General features: G+C 33.5%; 1 protein-coding gene across 2 annotated transcripts in view; it reads right to left on the minus strand.

The window, feature by feature from the left end:
* LOC108737590 (brain tumor protein) overlaps positions 1-21909 on the minus strand; it is a 110390-nt gene that overhangs the window by 52971 nt on the left and 35510 nt on the right. Inside the window, exon 2 of one of the 2 annotated variants that reach the window (XM_018470644.1) lies at positions 1644-1684. The exons of the other annotated variant lie outside the window; for it this stretch is intronic. The gene's annotated coding sequence lies outside the window, so the exon portion shown is untranslated. The remainder of the gene's footprint in view (positions 1-1643; positions 1685-21909) is intronic. 2 annotated transcript variants of the gene reach the window in all.

The following is a 21909-nucleotide window of genomic DNA, read 5'->3' on the forward strand; positions in this document are numbered from 1 at the left end:
TTAGCTTTTTAATTTCACAATCACATGTAACTATCATGGGATCGGCAAGTTTAAAAATATCATATAAACTTTGTAATATTGTATATATCTTATATATTTTTTAATACTAATTATTAATATCTTCTACATGTCAAAAAATATCGATGCCGAGTACTTTAATAATAGAAAGAAAGTATCGATGATAACCACACGGTATCGTGTCAACTACTAAATACCTAAGACTTAAAAGTACGAATTTATTACGTTAAAAATTTGCTGAGTGTTGGTAGTGTGGTCGTTTAAAAACAAAACAGAAAGCAATTTTCTGTTCATTTTTGCAAGATAATGAAGAGAGCGCATGTTTTACTTATAATTTTAATTTATCTAAACTCTTACAAGACTTGCAAAAACAAAAATCGATCTCGCAAGAACAATGCGAAGACTTACTATCCGGTAAACAAGACAAAGATTATAACAGTCTTAGACTTGCATTTGTTCAAAACTAACTGCGATATACACATTTAGGTAGGTAGGTAGCATACCGTCTATAGTTATTAAACAGATTGATACAATTCATTTTATTTTTTTTTGCAATTACAAACCTGCCACATTAGGTAGGCGTAAAAAAAACAGCTGTGCCATTATTATACCTACTAAATTGTTTAAATAACAACTGAACAAATACGTCAAACCATGTGATGATAGTGATATATACTAATAGGTATATCAAACTTGCGAAATGCGCAACTGTCTGCAATAAAATTAATATTTTCTATCGAATATTATTAACATTTTCACTTAGATTAAAATTATAAAAAAATATTCTGCAAAAATAAATAGGTGTAGGTATACAGGGCCACAATCTAGCAACAAAGATTATAAACCATTTAGTAAAATACTTAGATGACACAAAGCAACCTATCTCCTGCTAAGTATTAGTAGATTAGTACAGATTTTTTACACGATATGCAATTAAAGCATTAAATAAGAATTCTTGAGTTGATTAAGTATATGAAAATGTTTATTTCAACACACTATTTATGTTTTTAAACGACCTTCAAATATCAATATTAAGTATTTTTTTACCTTCAATCCATATTATTGTTGAAATATTGAAAGGCAAAAACTTTTTTTATTATTTCTTTAATTTTTAAAATTCATGAGCAATCCCTAAAAAAATGTGTTTAATCAAGATCGATAAAAATTATTCCGTGTTTTTGCGCCATTTCTGTTTGCCCTACAAACTTTCACAGAACGTCTTCAACTTATAAACTGTTTTAGAAATTAATGTTGCATATTTTTTTATAATGATAAACAAGACTATAATTTATTTTGACTACAAATACATTTTCCATTAACCTGATACTAATCGTAAGAACGAATTAGAACAGCAGCGAAATTTTAGGAAGACCTATACACAATACGCTCTATTATTACTAAAGTTGCGTTTCATTTTTTTACCTTTTGAAAATGTATAATAGAAATATCAGTTTTGTAAACAATCAATTTCTTGAGTTACTTCCTGACATCACGCAAACAAAATACCACACGCAACAGAATTTCGATCTTTTTAACAATGGAATTGTAGGATTTACAAATATTTCCGAAAACATTATAAAATAATTATTTTTTTTTCAATTGAAAATTATCATAAAATTACTTACGAACAAACAATTCATACAAAGGCTTTCTACACGGTCCTCACCTGGAAAAGAAAAATACGGTTTAACAATTTTCACTATGCTTAAATTATTAAATTATTATTTGCTAAAACATCAGTAAGTACCTAAAAAATTAAACCACTTATCCGCACTAAATCAATATGCTAATTATTTTTTTTATAAGAAGGTCATCGAATAGGTGTAATAAAAATAGAATAGGGAAAAAACTATTCACGCTTCTAAGAAAATTGCTCTAATTTTCTCTTTGCGAGTGTAAAGCGTAGGAAATATCAAAAGCTTCAATAAATAAATGTTTAAACATAACTAATTTTGAAGCAGATACTAAAAAAAATGAAAATAGTACATAGTTGAATTTACGTTGCTGTGTTAATTTTCCATTTGACGGCTCATAGTGTTTGTCATGTCATTTGTCTACTATNTGCAGGGCCTATCAGAGTTGACGATTGAGTGAACTTTGGCCCAATATTGGGTTGCTGAATGGAGTTCGTCCAAGGTTGGACCAAGTTAGGCATACAATTGATCTACCCAGACAGGGATCAAAGTTGGCTATATTACCTTCGGCTGATTAATCTTGGGCCAGCTTTGGGTCAACTTACATTGACCGGGGACTTATTTTCTAAACTTAAATTCAAATAAAATGATATCTAGAATGATCAAATTATTTTTCTGCTATAATAGACTTTAAAATATTATTATTTGCATGATTTTCAAACCGTCACATTACATTCACGACCCCATTAAATGCATATTATATAGCACGGATTTTAGGTATATGGTACTAGCAGCGAAACCCGGCGTTTCTCGGGTATATTTCTAGAACTTCCAGGAACATTCTGTATCGATTTTAACAGTTGCACACAAATTTGGAACTTTTTAGATCATTTCAGAAATTTTTGGAACTTTCCAAAAAGTCTCATCAGTTAGAAAAGGACAGATACATATTTTTTCACAGTTTCGCCACCCACTTCCACCCATCGCCACCAAACTCCCTTACTTTCAGCAGGAGACCGCCTAAGAGGTATTTACCACCCCAACGAGAAGTTGGTAGGAGTTGATGGTGATAGAGACAACTCTGATATTACGTACGCACATTAGCATTATATATATACATTTAGGTTTAGATTAAACAGTATTACGGAATTTACGTTTTGTGGTGATGTCACTGACCAACCCGAGGTTAAGGTTCATGAAATACTTAAATACCTCTACTATTACTCATGAGCACTAAACAAAAATCGAGTTTGTATGAAAGTTCTCTTCAGTCGGTCGTCATCATCATCATAAGGTCGTCAGTCCTAAGACTGGTTGGACACGTACCTCCACTCTTTCCTATCCTGAGCTAAACTTCGCATTTCCCTAAAACTAGAACAGCCCATTTCTTTGACTATTTGCGAACAGTAATCTGATCTAGTTCTACCTCTACCCCTCCTAACTCCTGTTTCTGCCTCTAATATGTCTCTGACTAGCCCGTTATGCCTGAGAAGGTGTCCTACCAATCTATCTCGCCTATTTTTTATTGACTTCCATAGAGTCCTCTGTTCTCCTATTCTTTCCAATACCTCTTCATTTCTAACCTTTTCTACCCACGTTATCCTCATCATCCGCCTATAACACTACATTTCGAACGCTTCTAACCTTTTCTTTTCCGCCGCACCCACTGACTAGGCACCCGTACAACAACAGTTGGTCGTGCAAACATTTTAAAAAAAAGATTTACAATTATTCCTGTAATTTTTGCGGGCAGAACAAAATTATCTGAAAGGCTGCATGTGGTTTATGTATTTTAAGAATGGAGTAAATAAAATCGTATACATCCTGTATCTTAATTTAAATACAGATTATAAGTAAGTACCATAAGATTTACATAAATCACTTAGTCAATAGTAACATGTGCTTCCAGGACCTAACTATTTTAATTATTAATGTTTATAACAACGCTCTCGTCTCCCAGACTTATTACAAAATCGGTAGCGTTCAGGAAGCAGACCTCCCGCGCGATTTATTTTCATAAAAGAAAAACATATGTAGACGCTCGTAAAATATCTAAACAATAACAATCTGCGCTAGTTTATTATTCCAACAGGAAAGACGCAAAGACAGGCATTGCACAGCTGGAGAACAACCTATCGGATAACATGCGGACAGACAATCATACTTACTTGGACTATTTTACTAGCGTGCGTTACACGTATTATAATATTATTACATACTTGATATTATTTAACGTAGCCGATATAAGAGAATGCAAATTGCCAAGTGACGAATGAATATGACGCAATGCAGTATCTACAGGTTAAGTATACATTTCCATTCGCCGTTTACTCCTTTAGAATGATTTTGCGTGTCAGAAGCCTTTTTCACTAAAGGGAAAGACAAAATTGATTTTTACATAAACGAACTTCACGAAATTCGACCTACATTCGATTTTCAGTGTTTGCCATTTGGATCGTTCAGTTTGGTAAAAATTTGAAAGGAGAATTTTATAAATGCAATTTATTGTACCAAAATACAATACCTATCTATGTAATAAGAATTTTTACCGTGACACTTTCTAGAAAAAAAGTTACTTTCTCCGCAGTACTTCGTGGATATAATAATAAAATACGAAATCCGGTAAAACAATTTAACTGACAATATGTCACAAAAATCCTTTTGCTTTTTGAAATTGTTGCTATACTGAAGCTTTAATAAAAAATACACGTAATCATTATTGCGTATGAACTAGTTTATTATCCAATTTACCCTTAATACACAGTGCTCCTTAACTGAGACTTGAATCTGCAGCCCCCTTAAGCCTCCCTTCCAAAAGACTGCTAGTGACTCAAATTACAAAGTAGCCTCGCCCGTTACACTCATCAAAGGTGGCCAGGGTAGCAAGGTCGACATAAATATCAAGGGTCAGGAGAAGGTGGCGATACCACGGGAGTAGGAAATCCCCCCGCATGTCCAGCCGTTTGAGGTTGGGCTTGTAGTGGCAATAACTGAATAACGTATGTTGGGGGAGAGGATCAAGCACCTGGGAATTAAGTACGCTAAGTCCAAAGGGATTAAATAGGTCTTGCCCGCATAAGAGAGTTTTAGAATTCTTTTGGTCTTTGGTCGAACGAATTGTGGTATCTTTATTATCTCTATATTATTGGACCGCGCTACAGGAGGAGGACCCAGCGGCATGACCTACAGGTTGATTTAGACCATTGCTTAGTGTACAGACACCGATTTGATTCTGGCTCCATCTGCCCTGGTTCATGCTTTTCTGTGGTGGCAAGGGCAGTTTCGAAAACCCGGATCGCTCCCCTCGACACCCCTATTTGCTAGCATAAAAAGTCGAATTTAAACGAGCCATCAAATTGCATTCACTAGTGTGTTTTTATTTTTCGATCGATGATACTGATAATTCCTATGAAAGAGAGATAAGCTTTGCTCTACGAACCATGCAGGGCCTATCAGAGTTGACGATTGAGTGAACTTTGGCCCAATATTGGGTTGCTGAATGGAGTTCGTCCAAGGTTGGACCAAGTTAGGCATACACCTTCAGGTGGTGAACATTGGACCGCTTTGGGTTAACTTACACTGACAGGGGAATTGTTTTCTAAACTTAAATTCAAATAAAATGATATCTAGAATGATCAAAAAAATATTCTAATTAATATTTTATTTTTTTGTTAATTAAAGAGTCAGTAATACTATTGTTCAAATAGTTGATTTCGAAAGAAAAGGAGAAATTATTTTAACAATCTGAATTATATATTTTTTTAATAATAGATAAAGATGACTGAATCTGGATTGAAAGGGATTTACTTAAAGCTTTATCGAAAAATTATTTACAAAATATATAAACGAAAATAATTAGTTATAGAGTGTGAACGAAACAATGCAGAGGCTACAGAAGCTGACCCAGAAGTCTTGTTAAAGTCTTACAAAATCACGTAAAAAAAAAGGCGTTTTCAACCCGGATGTTTTGTACATTAGCTACGCTGTGTTTATATTGTTAATACGTCCTTCCCTTATCTGCTTCCCTTTGAAAAGCAGATGTAAGTTGTTTAACAGAAATAATGAAAAATATTTTGTTAACCCCGCGCATAGCAACCTTAATACACTAGCGCAATTTCGACCGCCTTTAATAAGTTTCATTTCAAAAATTGGTACATCACCGTATCATCTAGTAACACATATACCTATAAACATAATCAGTTACTTTTCAAACATTTTTTTATTAAGTAAACATCTTTAATTCTGATGGAAATTTACTTCAAAGCTGAAGGTGAATGCAAACGGCTCAACTGTGTAATTTAGAGATTTCAGTATTATCGATTTCCGAGTCTGAGTAAAACATTTTTGTAGATGTTCTGGTGAAATTTAAATCTAAGCCGAAAGTAAACAACGTTTTTAGATTAACTTGATACGACTTCAAACCCGGTGCCGTCATCTGTTTCTGAATATTTCAGTGCCGGCTTCCTTTTGACCCGAATTGAATTTCCAAAAATTCATCCGAAACAACCCTCCGATGAATGCTGGGAGCCAACCACTTGAACTGCCAAATGTTCATTAAAGTTTAAAATGTTGAGCCGTAGGCTGTAGACAAGGGACATAATTCTTGTGACCGAAAAATCTTTACATTCGTCCGGCAGCCAGTGAAGGGAGGAAAAAATAAATAAATAGAAGGAACTGCTGCTTGGAGAAGGAAAAAAAAAACAAGTGGAAAAAAAACAAGCAAAAAAAAAGGAATTTACTTCACCCGCCAGTTGATAAAAACGTTATTTCAGGACAAGACGATTACGTCTAAAACAGACCACATTTTTGTAACAGCAGCACATAAAGCACACACCAAACCAATTATAAAACTGGTTACGACTGATCGACATTAAACGTCTTCAATGTACATATCTTAAAAAAAGAGATGGCAGGACTCGAGTATTTACAAACACAATACAAGGAGTTTGGTGAAAAACTATAAAAAAAATATTTCCTTCATTTAATTTTAGAACTAACTTTTAATCCGCGACTTCGTTCACGTGAAAGAGTTCTATCGAAATCGATTCAGATATATTTACGTTTAGCCCATACAGGCAAATAAAAAAGTGTCATGAGTTAGATACTTTTGGCATACGCATACTGACAGATAGGCAAAATTTTTTTCAAGGGTTGTTAATAACATACAAATAACTTTATTTATGAGCTTAAAAATATGGTAGTTATTTCGATATTCTAAAGACTATAATTTTAGGCTGATTTTAGATACCTAGGAAGTCAGATAAGTCAAGATGGAAGGAGTAGTAGGGATATAAAGCAGAGGATAGCGCAGGGTCGTGTCGCCTTTAACAAAAAGAAGTCACTTCTGTGCTCGCGAACGGTTAATTTAGAAATTCGAAAAAGTTTGTTAAAGGTATATGTTTGGAGCACGGCATTGTACGGGTGCGTAACATGGACAGTGGGCGCGGCGGAAAAGAAAAGGTTAGAAGCGTTCGAAATGTGGTGTTATAGGCGGATGATGAGGATATCGTGAGTAGAAAAGGTTAGAAATTGAAGAGGTATTGGAAAGAATAGGAGAACAGAGGACTCTATGGAAGCCAATAAAAAATAGGCGAGATAGGTTTGTAGGACACCTTCTCAGGCATGAAGGTCTAGTCAGAGACATATTAGAGGCAGAAACAGGAGTTAGGAGGGGTAGAGGTAGACCTAGATTAGATTACTGTTCGCTAATAGTTAAGGATGTAGGCTGTTCTAGTTTTAGGGAAATGCGAAGTTTAGCTCAGGATAGGAAAGAGTTGAGGTACGTGTCCAACCAGTCTTAGGACTGACGACCTTATGATGATGATGATAATTAGATTGGGTTGGGCTAGGTTATGGTGGAATCAGAATTCCTTAATTGACACTTGTGAAGTGCTGCACCAAAGGATGACTGTTGTGCACTAATACGCTAAGGACCAAGGTTAGGTTATGGTCCCTCCCGTTCCTATCTTTCCCCTCTTCTCATTTCCCTCCCTTCTCATATCTCCTATCATGCCGAAGGATATTGACACATTCAAAATTCTAATAGAAAAACGTTGAGAACATTTCCGCGCATTGAAACTTCCTCTATTTGACATTCCAGTTATGTTATATCACCCCTTGGTTAGCGTGTTCTAAATACTAAAGCCAAAAAGATCGTCGCTTTACGACAATTACTGATAACAATATTTCTGTCTTGAAATCCCATAAATATTGCAGGCATTGGTATTGTGTAGTATTGTACCTATATCTAGTTTGACCTTTACATGACCGTTGGTCACAGCTCACGATTTCCCCTGGGAACCTTGTACTTTCCCCGATAAGTTAGTTTTGCACAGGTCAAACGGTATTAAAAATAATCGCTGCGATAGTGTGTAGGTATCTAGTAGGTAGTATGCAAATTACTAGTATGTGTTACAGCAAGGTAATAGTAGTAGTAAAGACAATTGTGTTGGTATAGACAACGTTCAAAACATTGTTATTTTTTGACCTTTAAAACGGGTACAGTTTTGATTGTGATTGAGTCAATACAAACTCAAATAAATTATTACTAGCTGGTCTTCGATTGGTCGACTTTAAATATTGATGAATTATTTGTTTTCTTAATAAAACGATTTATTTATAATGAGTAGTTATCTGAAATTTCAGTCAATAAAAAGACGAAATCGTAATCACTCTAGTCTTTCAATATAATTTCAATGTTATCGGTACTATTTAACGGGTTACTAATTTATGAATGAACTACTTATTTCGAAACAACTCATTCAGAGTTACAACTTATTGGTCAAAAGCCGAAATAAATTATTTGTTTTAGCGACTGACGACCAAGACCAAAACTAAGATCGATTAGTCGATCTCATTATGATAATAAAGCTATGAAAAGTGAAAATTCTGTTGTTTTTATCTTTAAAAATTTGTAAATGAAACACATATGTCGATTGGGTATATCAGACAAAATTATTATATCCGGTATAATGTACATATGTATTTATGTATAATAGGTAAATAAGTTTAGAAGATCGCAAATTTCCCAAAAGTAGTATAATTTTATGCAAGACTTGACGAGTTGTCATCATTAAAATGGCATTTATATTAAAATGCATGAGAACGCGGTACATCTAGATAAAACTGAGTTAATAAATATTTCATAGAATGTCTTCAGACTACTCATTTGAACTTTATTGATAACTTCGTTAAAAGTTAAGCATTGCATTGCAAAGTTTTGTTAATTTTAAATACACACAGACACGTTTATCTTTCATATAATACCACTCTCGGCGATTGTTACACAATATTCGCGAAATGTTTATCCGCAAAGACTAGAACTTTTGACAGTCTTCGATTTTTGCCTATTCCAAAAAATTGATCAAAGAATCTGTATCAAATTTTGGGTGAAAAACAAAATTAAATGTGCGAACGCATTGTTGACTGTGGCATATGGTGAAGCCACCTAGGACCGAAACAACGTTTATCAGTGGTTCTAAATGTTCTCAGAGGGGCGATAAGATGTGAACGACGAAGAGCGTACCGGACGCCCGAACACGTCAACAACAGACGAAAATATTGATTAAGTGAAGAAAGTAGTATTGTCCAATCGACGAATCACCGTTAAAGAAGTTGCTGAGGACCTAAACATATCGATTGGTTCCTGCCGTTCGATTTTTACCAATGATTTGGGCATGAGACTAGTCACCGGCGAAATTCGTACCAAAATTGATCAATTTCGACCAAATACAGCATTGCTAAGGAGCTGTTGGACTCTGTTCAGCTCCAGAGTGTCATAACTGGTGACGAATCATGGGTTTATGGTTATGACGTGGAAATCAAAGCTCAATCATTCTAATGGAAGCTGCCGCACGAGCCAAAACCGAAAAAAGCGCGCTAAGTTAGGTAGAATGTGAAGATTTTGCTTACAGTTTTCTTCGATTGCAGGGGCGTGGTGCATCATGAGTTCTTGCCACAGGGTAGAATAAGGAATATTACTTGCAAATTATGAGCAATTTGCGAGAAGCAATCGGCCAGAAACGCCCGGATTTGTAGGAAAAAAATATGGTTTTGCACCATGATAACGCCCCTACTCACACATCGTTGCTTTTACCCGAATTTTTGGCCAAAAACAACACACTAATAATGCCGCAGCCACCGTATTCCCCAGATCTGGCCCCTTGTGACTTTTCCCTTGTTCCTGAAACTGAAGAGGCCTACGCTACGATTGACATCAAAGGAGCAGCTGAACAAGATCACAAAAAAAATATTTTTTGAAGTGCTTCGAGCATTGGAAAAAAAGTTGGCACAAGTGTGTAATATCTGGTAAGGATTGCTTTCAAAAGAACAAAATATATATTCATGAATAAATAATTTTTGAAAAAATACAAAATTCGCAATACTTTTTGAGCAGACTTCGTATTTCACTAAATTTTTAAAATTGTTTGTAATAAAACAAAATGATATTTGATTTGTAGAATATAAATTCTTAATAAACCTGTTAACATCATCATCTTAGGAGTGTAACTTATTTGATAAAAAAATTCCAAATTACTGATTGGTACATTCATATGGTATGTAACGATTAGCGTGATTCAATTTTTTTTGTCCACGTTCATACTCAATTTCACTTTCTCGATCATGAACGGCCAACACAACGACTTTACAAAAACGGAGCCAATGTCAAGCTGACGAATTCGATCAGTGTTCGCCAAGCAACCACTTTTGCTTACGAACAAAAACTGAAAGGTCAGCGGGAACGCACTCCTGAATTTCTTTCATCGTTTAACGAACGCTGGCGACCGTTTCGGATGAAATTGAAAAACGTGAACAATTCGAGAGTGAAGGAAAAGACCGTGACGGTTTTTGGTAAACCGTGAAACACGCGGCACAAAAAGAAGACTGTCGAACCTGACGGTTAAACACCCAATATTAAGATTTTAAGTTCAAGGTTCAAGGACAAAATGCTATAGGAAGGTAACGTGAACTGAACATAAATGATACTTATAAGATAATACTGTCATTAACATGGGACCTCACTTGCTAGAATTTTTAATGTTACGATACTCTAAACGTTTTTATTTTATTAATCATCGATCGCAAATGGAATTTGTTTAACGCTACTTTAGAAAATTTACACGTTTTTTGATTTTGAGGCATTTAGAAGAATTTTTGTATGGTTAATTTTAGTGTTCGACCGAAACTAGTTTTACGACCGAAACCGAAACCGAAACATCCTTATAAGGATCATGTTTTGAGAGAAAAATAAAGAAAACATTGTTATAATCAGTCAGTTTTATTTTTTTATCTTTAAATCACTTAACTCTGCAGTCTTTGACATTTTCACTTATTGATAATCAAATCAAAATCAACATAACAACCCCTCATTTATGGAAATATTTTAATTGCGCCTTAAAAATACTTAAAATAGGTGAGATGTTTATTTGAGTAAGTAGACTAGACTCATTTTTCTTTTGAAGATGCGAAATGTCTACTAATCGACTTCGCTTGGATGGAATTTAACGCGCCGAACATGACCGAACAGAATGCGAGAACTCCCGAACGCATTTTCGGTTTCGGTCGTAGTTTCGGCAGGTTTGCCGCCGAAACCGAAACTAAACCGAAACTCGTTTTTTTTGCCGAAACTCAACCGAAACCGAACTTTCGGTCGGTCACTAGTTAATTTCAATATATTAAGCCGAAGTAACTGTTAATTTAATTCACTTTAATGTAATAATAAACTAAAACTAATAAAGAAAAATTTTTGCAGCTGTAACGCCCTCACCTGGAATCAAACACGGGTCCCCGCTTTTTCGCACTACTGCTCTGCTACTAAGCTACGAGAGGTTTGATTCCCGACGAGAGCGTAACAGCAGCAACAATTTTTCTTAATTAACTTGAGGTTATCAGTGAATCTTTTTTCTTTTAATTTAAACATATGTAGGTAATTTGTGAAGGTCATGTCACGGAATAGCGGAACATACGTGTCTCTTAATTTAAATGACTCGTGAAAACAATTTGATAATACTTTTTTGCTCGTGGATAAAGTTCAGAGGACACTTTTATTACGACTCACCTTAGTTACAAATAAAAAAAGATAAAAAACGTGTGGTAATAAGCCAACGTACGCTAAATATTTTTAAGCAATTTTTATTGAATCATTATATCAATGCGAAAGGTCAAGCACAACTTTATAAATGATTTTTTAAGTGTTATAACTATTACTGTTTGCCGTGAAATTACGAGTAGTATTTTCTCAAATTGTTGGTTTTAAAGAAGCGAATTAAACTGTATATAAAACACTATATGCAGACTTTATTTGCAAATGAATTATTAACTATGAAATAACAGATTACAACTAGAGGCATAACGAATAAAATATGAATTAAAAACGCAACTTAACAGGAAGAAGCTAAACGTAACTAACTATAAATTATGTGACAAAATCAAAAATTGTTATGATGCCCCCACCAATACCTATATACGATATAAATATATATACGATACGAGCTAAAAGACAATAAAGGGATAAACTCAACAAGGTATGACTCTGCTTCGAGCTATGAAATTCCTGTAACCTGCATACAACTGAAGAGCATCAATAATAAAATTAACAAAGGTTGGTGCCATCGAAGATCTTCGCAGAACCTCCTGACTATTGGTTCCAAACCAGCCTATTATTGTTTGCAAAAGAATGTTCAAGAGATATTTGACTAACTTGTATGTATTTGAAATTATAGAAATTTCCAATATAATAAAATAAAATAGGTTGAAAAATGATAAGCATATCTATCTCTAACGACTAAAAAAAAATATTAAAATTAAACTGAAAAAATTTGTATAGTAAAGTATTAAAATTAAATCATCAAAAAAGATTGCCGGAATTGAATAGTTGATGAGAAACTATAGTAGCTACATCTGCTTATCTTATCGGGAATAACAAGGAAATGCGGTCCCTTCTTTATCAGGAAGTTGAAATTACCTACTTCTGTTTTTCTGTTAACATTTCATTACTGCGCATGTTAAAATTTTTCGTACATTCTATAATATTTACACTCAATGCTAATATTCAAAATTAATGTAATTGACCCATTTTTAAATTTTTAACCACTATAAACTATCTCAGGTAAATGAGAGAAAATTTGTTGCTGTTGTCACACCTTCGCCGGGAATCGAACTCGGGACCTTTGGCTTAACGCACGAATACTCTGACCACTAATTGACGTGAGGTAATTTATAGTGAGCAAACAATTGAAAATGAATTTCCACATTAATATTTGATTTTAACCACTATTAAATGTCAACGCGTTTCATATATCTATTACTAATATAATTAGTTCGACAGATCTATTACCTAATAAGTACGGTTTGTTGTTGTTGCTGTTGTTGTACGTAAAGCCAAAGGTCCCGGGTTCGATTCCCGGCGAGGGTAGGGTGTGACAACAGCAATAAATTTTCACCCTATTGACCTGATGTAGTTTATAGTGGGTAAAAAATTGAAGATGAATTTTCACATTAATATTTAAAAATGAAATACCCTATTACTGTGTTTTCCAAATCCTGCAATCGGTAAGATATTTGGAACTATGGTATAAAACCTCAAGCCTTGGTACCAGTCCGGAAAATCCGGACAATGGTTCTGAAATCGAAATAATGTTTCTTCACAGTAATTTTTCATTGGAAACAGTATCAGTGTTAATCTTCAATGTCTTGACCGTTAAGTTTCAAATTAATGGTTTTTGTTTCCAGGTTGCNTTTAAGTATTTTTAAGGCGCAATTAAAGTATTTCCTTAAATGAGGGGTTGTTATGTTGATTTTGATTTGATTATCAATAAGTGAAAATGTCAAAGACAGCAGAGCTATGTGATTTAAAGATAAAAAAATAAAACTGACTGATTATAATAACGTTTTCTTTATTTTTTTCTCAAAGCATGATCCTTATAAGGAAGTTTCGGTTTCGGTTTCGGTTTCGGCCGTAAAAACCAGTTTCGGTAGGACACTATTAACCACTATTAAATGTCAAAGCGTTTAATATATATAGTGCTAATATTAAATTAAACGTGATATACTTATATCTAAATAGGTACTCGATCACTAATTCGACAATTAATCTTATTATATTTTTCTAATTGCTGTTACATCGATACGTGTATCTATCTAGTATTAGTATATAAAAAAGGTCTTTGTATTGGTAATTATAAACCGACAATGTTGAAGGACATTACCTAAGAATTTTTAATAGAAGATGGTTTTTTGACCCTGAAAATTCTCTCACACTGTTTATATAACTCCTCTTTATAAACTATCTAACCCATGAGGAGCAATTGCACAACATTATTTCGTTGCAAAATCCTTGGCTGTTGTAGGCACACAAACATTTATAAAGATCTAACGCTGACAGTCACTTTCGAATATCGTCAGACTTAGAAAGACGATACATATTATGCGAGTAACATATACGGACCGCAGATTGTTTTCTGTTTCGCGCGTACGCCACTGATTTCTCTTTAATCTTTACCAACTCGAAGAACGAAAAGTCGACGCAAAGTATAAGTAAACGATTTTTTAAAAAGATATATTATGCGCGACGGCCGTCACGCTTTTACATCTGGAGACATAAAACTACACTCCATATAAAGAAGAACAGATCAGTGTGTTGTCTGTTAAACTGACATATACCAGAAACCGGAATGCTGTATTTTGTATTAATAAACCGATGATATCATTCGTACAACCGACTACGGAGAGGCGTCAATTTAATTTGTTAGTAGGATCGTTAACACTATAGGGTGAACAAACTGACAATTTTTTTGAAACATACGCACATCAGATCAATATGAAATACAATATAAAGGTACAAAAACAGTCAGTTTCAATAAAAAGAATTAAATTCTATCCATTAAATAAGTACAAAGTACCTTAGAAGCTCTTGTTAAAGTCTAACAGTCCGAAACAATTGTAGAGTCAGTCCTACATTAAATAATTATTCACAAAGAACCAACTCAGATGCATTAGCCCTTTAAATGCCCTGGATGTACAGTGAATTGTAAAGGAATTTTATCTCAAACAAGTACCTAATTAGATTAGAAATTAACCATTCATAAAAATATACTGCATTATTCTTTATAAACAAACAGAAGGCACTAATTTTGAAATCCAGTTTGTGGAAATTTTGTATAACAAGTGAAACTGTATTTCAGCGAAAGAAAAATAATTTGCATTTTAAATTGGCTCAACGTTAGTGCGTTCTAAGAAATTGAAAACGAATTGTATCGACCCATTCAATAAATTCTTTAAATGTATCACAAAACACAAAGTTTAAATATACAAAGGTATCTAACAATGCTTTCAAAGCAATACGGAATAAATTATTCTCCGTAATATTTTGAAAGCATTTAATGAATATTTCTCAGAAAACATATATTTAGAAAAAAAAATAATACGTAGGTATAATACTTATAATATATAGACACGAAGCTACGTGTAGATATCTAAATTTCATTGCTTGCAGCGTGCAGACGATACAGTACAACTGAAGTTAAAAATAGCGTTTAACTGTCTGATAAATGTTTTGAGTAAAATCTATATTTGTAAGTTTATTTATTTTTAATTTTAAACGAACCATCGAAATCCAATCAACAATTTTAATGCCTAGATGAAATTCCTTCCGGTGGAGTTCAACCGTAACTTGTAATCGTTTTCTCAATATGAGTGGCCGTTTTCGAATTAAATGGTTGTAGCACAGGCTGCCAAGAGTGCAATTTAGAAAAACAAATAGTATTCTATTTCTTTTTACGTTCTGAAAGAACAAGGTGATTTTTACGCCCTATTTTGAATCCGTACGAGGTCGTTTACTTCGTAATCGTGATCAAGATTGATGACAGCCGTTTTTATGAAAGCGTTAAAACTTGAACTTGTTTAAAATTCTTTAGCGTGTTGAGATAACGTCGACGTTTTCATGGTTTAAGAACTTCCTTATCGTCAAAACGATGTTCTATCTTTACCAACGTCGTTTTCTCAGATGTTTCAAAAGAAATTACAAAAATAATCAAAATCGTTGATTTTGCCGAATTATTTTCCTTTATCGTCAAAGGAAAATTTATGTCAAATTCTATAAATTACGCGAATATAAAACACCTATTTGGTAAAATTTCTTTAAACCATCTATAAGGCGTCGTTTCGCTTATATTGCAATTTCGTCAGAAATTATACAAGAGACATCAATATAACACCGCAAGGACAGTGCAAGGGTATTTTATCGGACATCAGTGTGTTTTTTCCTTTCCCCTCTGTCAATCTATTGGCAACCACTACCGACTTCCCTGACGAATTCCTCGATTACCTTGATAACCTACCCTACTCCCTAAAATAACCCCACTGCCCCCCCCCCCACACACTCAGAAGATGAGAGAAAATTACAGGATAATGGCAACTGGCCCCAATGGTGGTTTGTAATTCGTATTAGGTACTCTCCTGGCTTGCAATCGTACCCTAGGAGTATGTAAAGGGATCGTAGTCCAGAGAAAAAAATCAACACAAAATTTGTTAAAATATGTTGTATTTCTTACATAACTTCTGATGAAACTGTTGTATTAGTTAATATGTATAGATAATTTTAAAGAATCCGTGCAGAGTTTCTCCTACAATTACTACAACGATTGTAAGTTGAAAACAGTTTTAATTTATGGAAATTAAACCAAATAAGTATTTTATTGTTATTCATAACGAATCAGTTGATATCATTTACGCTTTCTTATAAAATATTGTCGTTGATTCTCTTAGCGAAACAAAAATTGCGTGGAAGTTATTTGAACGCAATAATTCCAAAAATAAGTTATAGTATTGACGATTTGGCAAAAATAATTTACAATTCTGTATCAACGATTACGTCAATTACTTACTTGTCTAGTTTGAAAAATTTTCACATTTGATTTTCTAAAAGTAATTCTTTGGCATCATCATTTAGGTGCTTTCCTAAATTCCAATTATTTTATCAAATGTTTGTTTTCGAATAAAAATTAAACCAATATTATTTTTAATGTTATGAATTTTTGTATATCGGGTATTATCGTATATCAAAATTCAGATATTCAAATGTATTTCATTAAATATTTGGGTATTCAAAAATTGAAATATTTGATTCAATGAACTAAATATTTTTATTTTTAAAGTTTTAGTATTTTAGAAACGCGAAATTGGCTCAGGATAGGAAGGAGCATGTCCAAACAGTCATGCTTGCGATGATGGTTACTATTCGAGTGCTGCGAGTGTTTTTTCAAATTTTCGCAGTTTTCTTCTTGATAATTATACATGTTCCTGTTTTATATTAAGAAAAAGAAGAAGTTATCGTTATAAATGCAAATGTTAGTTTGTTTGTTACGTTTTTACGCCTTAACTAATGAACCGATCGTCATGGAATTTTGTATGTACATTATCAGGGGCACAGAAAAGGACATAGAGTACCTTTCACCTAAAAAAATTAAAAACCGTTGCCGAAAGATAGAAAAATTAGTCTTATGTGGTCGTCTATCATCTTTAACAAGTATTTAAATCAACGCGAGCAAAGCCACGGGTAAAAGCTAGTAACTACATATATGTAGAAATGTAGATATATTTTTTACCAGTCTGCTCTATTTGTTTCTCTCTTTACGTTACATATGTTATAAAAGATGTGCGCACAATTGAAGGAATTACACACACTGTGTACATATCACAGACTCATATTTATGTAGTTACAAGAAAATTACGATGTTCTGCTAAATAGAATACTGTCCCTACACATAAACACAAGTATGTATACATCCCCTGTTTGTTGGAGAAATGACATCGATAAAGATCGGTCGTTGTACTCGTCCGTTCAAGTAGACCAGTTGCATGTAATGTGTACAACATATAACATGTAACATAAAACATAACATACATAAGACAAGTGACAATGGCCATTAGACGTTTTATACAGCATTCATGACTTCTGAAAACAAGTGGGTGTCTCGTTCGTTACGTCTGTGTAATGGACTCGTAAATAAATAAAATTCAACCAGAACAGACAAATGAAACAGCATAACAGTATAATATTATTGTTTAAGGTCCTCGCTACAAAACTGAAACAGATTATTAATTGTTTTTCGAAAAATAGCAGTTGCCTTAATTGTTTTTAAACTACTTAACTTTACTACAAAACATTAATACTGTTTAAGTTTATTTATACCTATTTACAGGATGTGTGGACATTTTAAGCGAAAATAATTTAAGGAAAAAAACAATTAACAATAATATATTCATTTTACATTGTAAATAACGTTACTCAGTTTTAATTACAGCACAATTAGTTCATTATTGTAATGGCGAAATTAAATTGTAGCCAAATGATTATTAGGTTAGATTAGGTGTCATCCGGCGATAAGTATGTTTTAAAATTATTATAAAACTACGTCTTACCCGAGGCTTCGTTCACGTTGATGCCCTAAATACTTTATTTTTATAATTTATAATTTTTTCTATCCCTCGATAACAGTATTTTCTTTTTTTTTATATAAAAAATACGTTATGTCCTTTCTGGACACTTGATAATGTGTATACAAAATTTCAAGATGATCGGTTCAGTATATAAGACGTGAAATAGTAGCAAATAAACAAACAAACTTTCTATTTCGAAATGTAGTGTTACCGAAGAATATAAAGAAGGTTAGAAATAAAAAGGTATTAGAAAGAGTAGGAGAACAGAGGACTCTATGGAAGTCAATAAAAAATAGGAGACAGGTCGGTAGGACACCTTCTCAGACAGACACATAGAAGTAGATACAGGAATTACGAGGATTAGAGGTAGACCTATATTAGATTACTGTTCGTAAAAAGTTAAGGATGTGGGTTCTAGTTTTAGGGAATCGAAGATTAGCTGAGGATAGGTAGGAGTGAAATGGTAAATCTTATTAAAGTAATAAAATGTGTTTATTAGAAAATATAATTTGCAGTATCCACCCAAGGTTATGCTTTTTTATTGATTTGCTCTAACTGATAGGAAAATTAAATTATTGATACGAATAGAACATCCATATATCAAGCTCAAATTCTGTTGATACATTCAATTTACAGTTTGCGTGAATATCGTTAACTAAAGTAGTATATAAAACTTAACTGAACGTTATAACAAAAATTTTATGACCAATTCTTTCTTGCAGAGATTTTCTTACAGCTTATGATCCCAACGTAAGAGCAGTTGAAGACTGTAAACATTACTTTTAATTAAAAATTCCTTTTTGCAAGCAGTAAAAAGAAGTAGTAAGTAAAAATGCTGCAGCTTCTTTGTAATCTTTTTGAATGAAAATTCATTCTGAATTTTTCAAATGCACCACTTTAAGGCGCTCGATATCGTTCTACGTAATTACCTCTGAACTTTTACGTAACTACTTACTTCTTTTACTAGCTAAACGCAGCCTTTGTCGTCGAGTTTAAACCGATCCTTAAAACTCCGCGAGTGGTCTAAGATATCATACACTTCAAGTATTTCAACTTTCGTTTTGATCACATTTACATTTTTGCATTGTGAGGAGGTCACACTTTCAACCTTTTTTCCGAAGGTCTACCAGAAGTTTCCTATCAACACACTTTACCAAACCCATTTTAAATTGCACAGGAACATGGTTGGCAACCTTTACACAATTACTTCAAGTGGAAGTTCATGTAGTCCTCCATTAACTTCATTTATCACGGATACTTTCGTAAAGAAAAAATATCATAAACCAAGTACTAAATGCGCACCGTTTTAGTTCTTTCTTATGCGGTTTCTTGACTGATGGCTTTCATGCTTCTATGATTAAACTATGTAATTGTAATCACATCATAATCAAATATACTATGAATTTATAGTAAGCGCAACACTACCTGGAATGGCATATTTATTGTTCATGCTTATCTGGAATTATTACGATCAATAATACCTTTATGAATAATAAAGCAATGCGAAAATTATTACCTAAAAGAACCAGTGATCAAGTTCGCAAATTATACACGTCAGAAAAAAGTTTAACCGACCATTGGAGCATTGGAACCTGCGAGTGTTGATGACAATTAGACGTACCTACTGCAGGTGGAGTTTGCACTCTCCTACAACTAACTATTAGAGATCAACGTGATGTACCGGATAAGCGAATACGTGGCAAAACCACTTCAGTTAATGGTTCATGTCTTTGTTTTTCGCTTTTCATTAAATATCACCTTCACTAAAGTTCTAAACAACGATAAGTCCCATTAAACCAATCAAATTTCAATTCTTGATTCGCGGATTTTCAACGAGAGAGTTGAGTTGAAATCTTTGAACCTATCGTATAATGTTTATAAATAGTAAAAGCCTGCAAGGTGACAAAATCATACTCATAACTAATAATAAGTTATCATCTCTACTAATTATCTAGCCGATATGGCAGACGACTATTACCTACTAGAACTGATACAATTACGACATGCAAATAATAAGATAATAACTTCTTAAAAATTACAACGGTTAAATATCTTTTTACTAAAGCTCATCCAAATTACTGACCCTAACGTCTAAAACTAAATAAGAAATGGGTGTCGCAAGTATTAAGGTTTTCTGTGGGAAATATTATTCTTAATAACGTTTCGCACGGTCGGGTAAACACTTTCCCCACCGGTATATATTGTATTAGAAGTAGATTATTTTAACGTTTCCCTTACGTTTGTTCTTGACTCAATAAACCAACTATAACGTGCCATACAGTTAACTTTCTAATTCGTTCCGTTAGATAATCGAATCAAACAGAATTTTTTATGGACATATATATATATTACCACATGGGAAATGGAGAAGAAATTCAATTTCGATGATGTTAAAAAAATACCGATGACAACACCTGTGAGTAATCTCTTATTATTAGAAAACAATGACTACCTAAAGATAAATTCATAATGCACTAATGCATCCAGTTTTTAAAAAACCGTCTTGAAAGACAGACGGTAAGACAACGGAGCGAACCTGTAATTTAGTGGTTCCTTTTTTTCCTATTGAGGTTCAGAACCCTAAAAACGGAAGCATTCAAAAAAAAGTGAATGATTCTACTCAATACAAAGGGGAGAGATCAATGACGATTTTGATGATGATATAGCAACGTAGATGTAGGTGTTTAACCGTAAATAACAACGGAAAATATTCGTTTATCAATATACATATGAAATATACAGGAAATTTTCATCATTTGGGTGAATTTATTTATTACGACCTTGGTTATAGCGACCATTTTGCTATAACGACGTTAAATTTATGTCTCTTGAACTTAAAGCATACATACCGTACAACATTCATGTGGCTATAGCGACATCGGACGTAACGCCGAGTTCGGGTGTAGTGACTGTTTTTAATCATCACACAAAGGGCTTTCTAATCATTCGTTCACATCTACATAGATGGTCGGCTAGTATGGTGACCTTTACCGTTTGTTTATAGTTGTTCTAATGATGTACGTTAAAATAATTCAGTTACAAAGAGATATTTTGAGTAGCAACTGTGTCTAGTAAACTTCTGAATAAGTATGACTCCTAGATACACATTTACTGTTAAAGAAGGCGGAAATCGTTTCAAAATTGAAAAATGGTGAAACTATACCTACGCGCATGTATCTTTTTACCTTTGTCTATAACGACTTCCGGATATAACGACGAAATTACAGTGGTCCCTTCATCGTCGTTATATCCGAAATTCATTGTACTCTTAAAATTTATTTATCAGTTACAAAACATCTGTATGATTTACCGAAAAACATTTCATTACAGCATTGAAACCATGTAAGACCAGCCCATTGCATCTATACGATAACAATACCAATACCTAGAAACGTATCTTTGTATCACAAAAAATTGTCCTTTATTCATTTATTATCTACAGTCGATTGTCAACAAAAGCAATTAGCCTCCTTTTTTTCCATTAGATCTTCTAGACCAGACCACTTTTCCAAGTATAATTAGAGTTTTGGAAAGCTTGTAATAAAACTAATGATTAATTAAGGACACAAGACTGGATTCCGTTCGGACATATACGGGCGGATGGTCGGACAGGACTGACATCGTCAAATTTACTTTCTCCGAACAGGTTTCTGTCGTTATTCGATCACTTTCCGTGTGTGGCTCGCACGTTCTCAACTAGTCGCTACCGGACTGTTATATCATCGTCTATAATGATGATAATTATTGTTATATATGAACTCTCAAGAGTCTCATTAGCGAGGTCATTCCTTCCGTTTTATTTTTTTTTATTTCTCATCAA

This window comes from Agrilus planipennis, unplaced genomic scaffold, assembly GCF_000699045.2.
Source record: "Agrilus planipennis isolate EAB-ADULT unplaced genomic scaffold, Apla_2.0 scaffold2, whole genome shotgun sequence".
NCBI classification, from domain to species: domain Eukaryota; kingdom Metazoa; phylum Arthropoda; class Insecta; order Coleoptera; family Buprestidae; genus Agrilus; species Agrilus planipennis.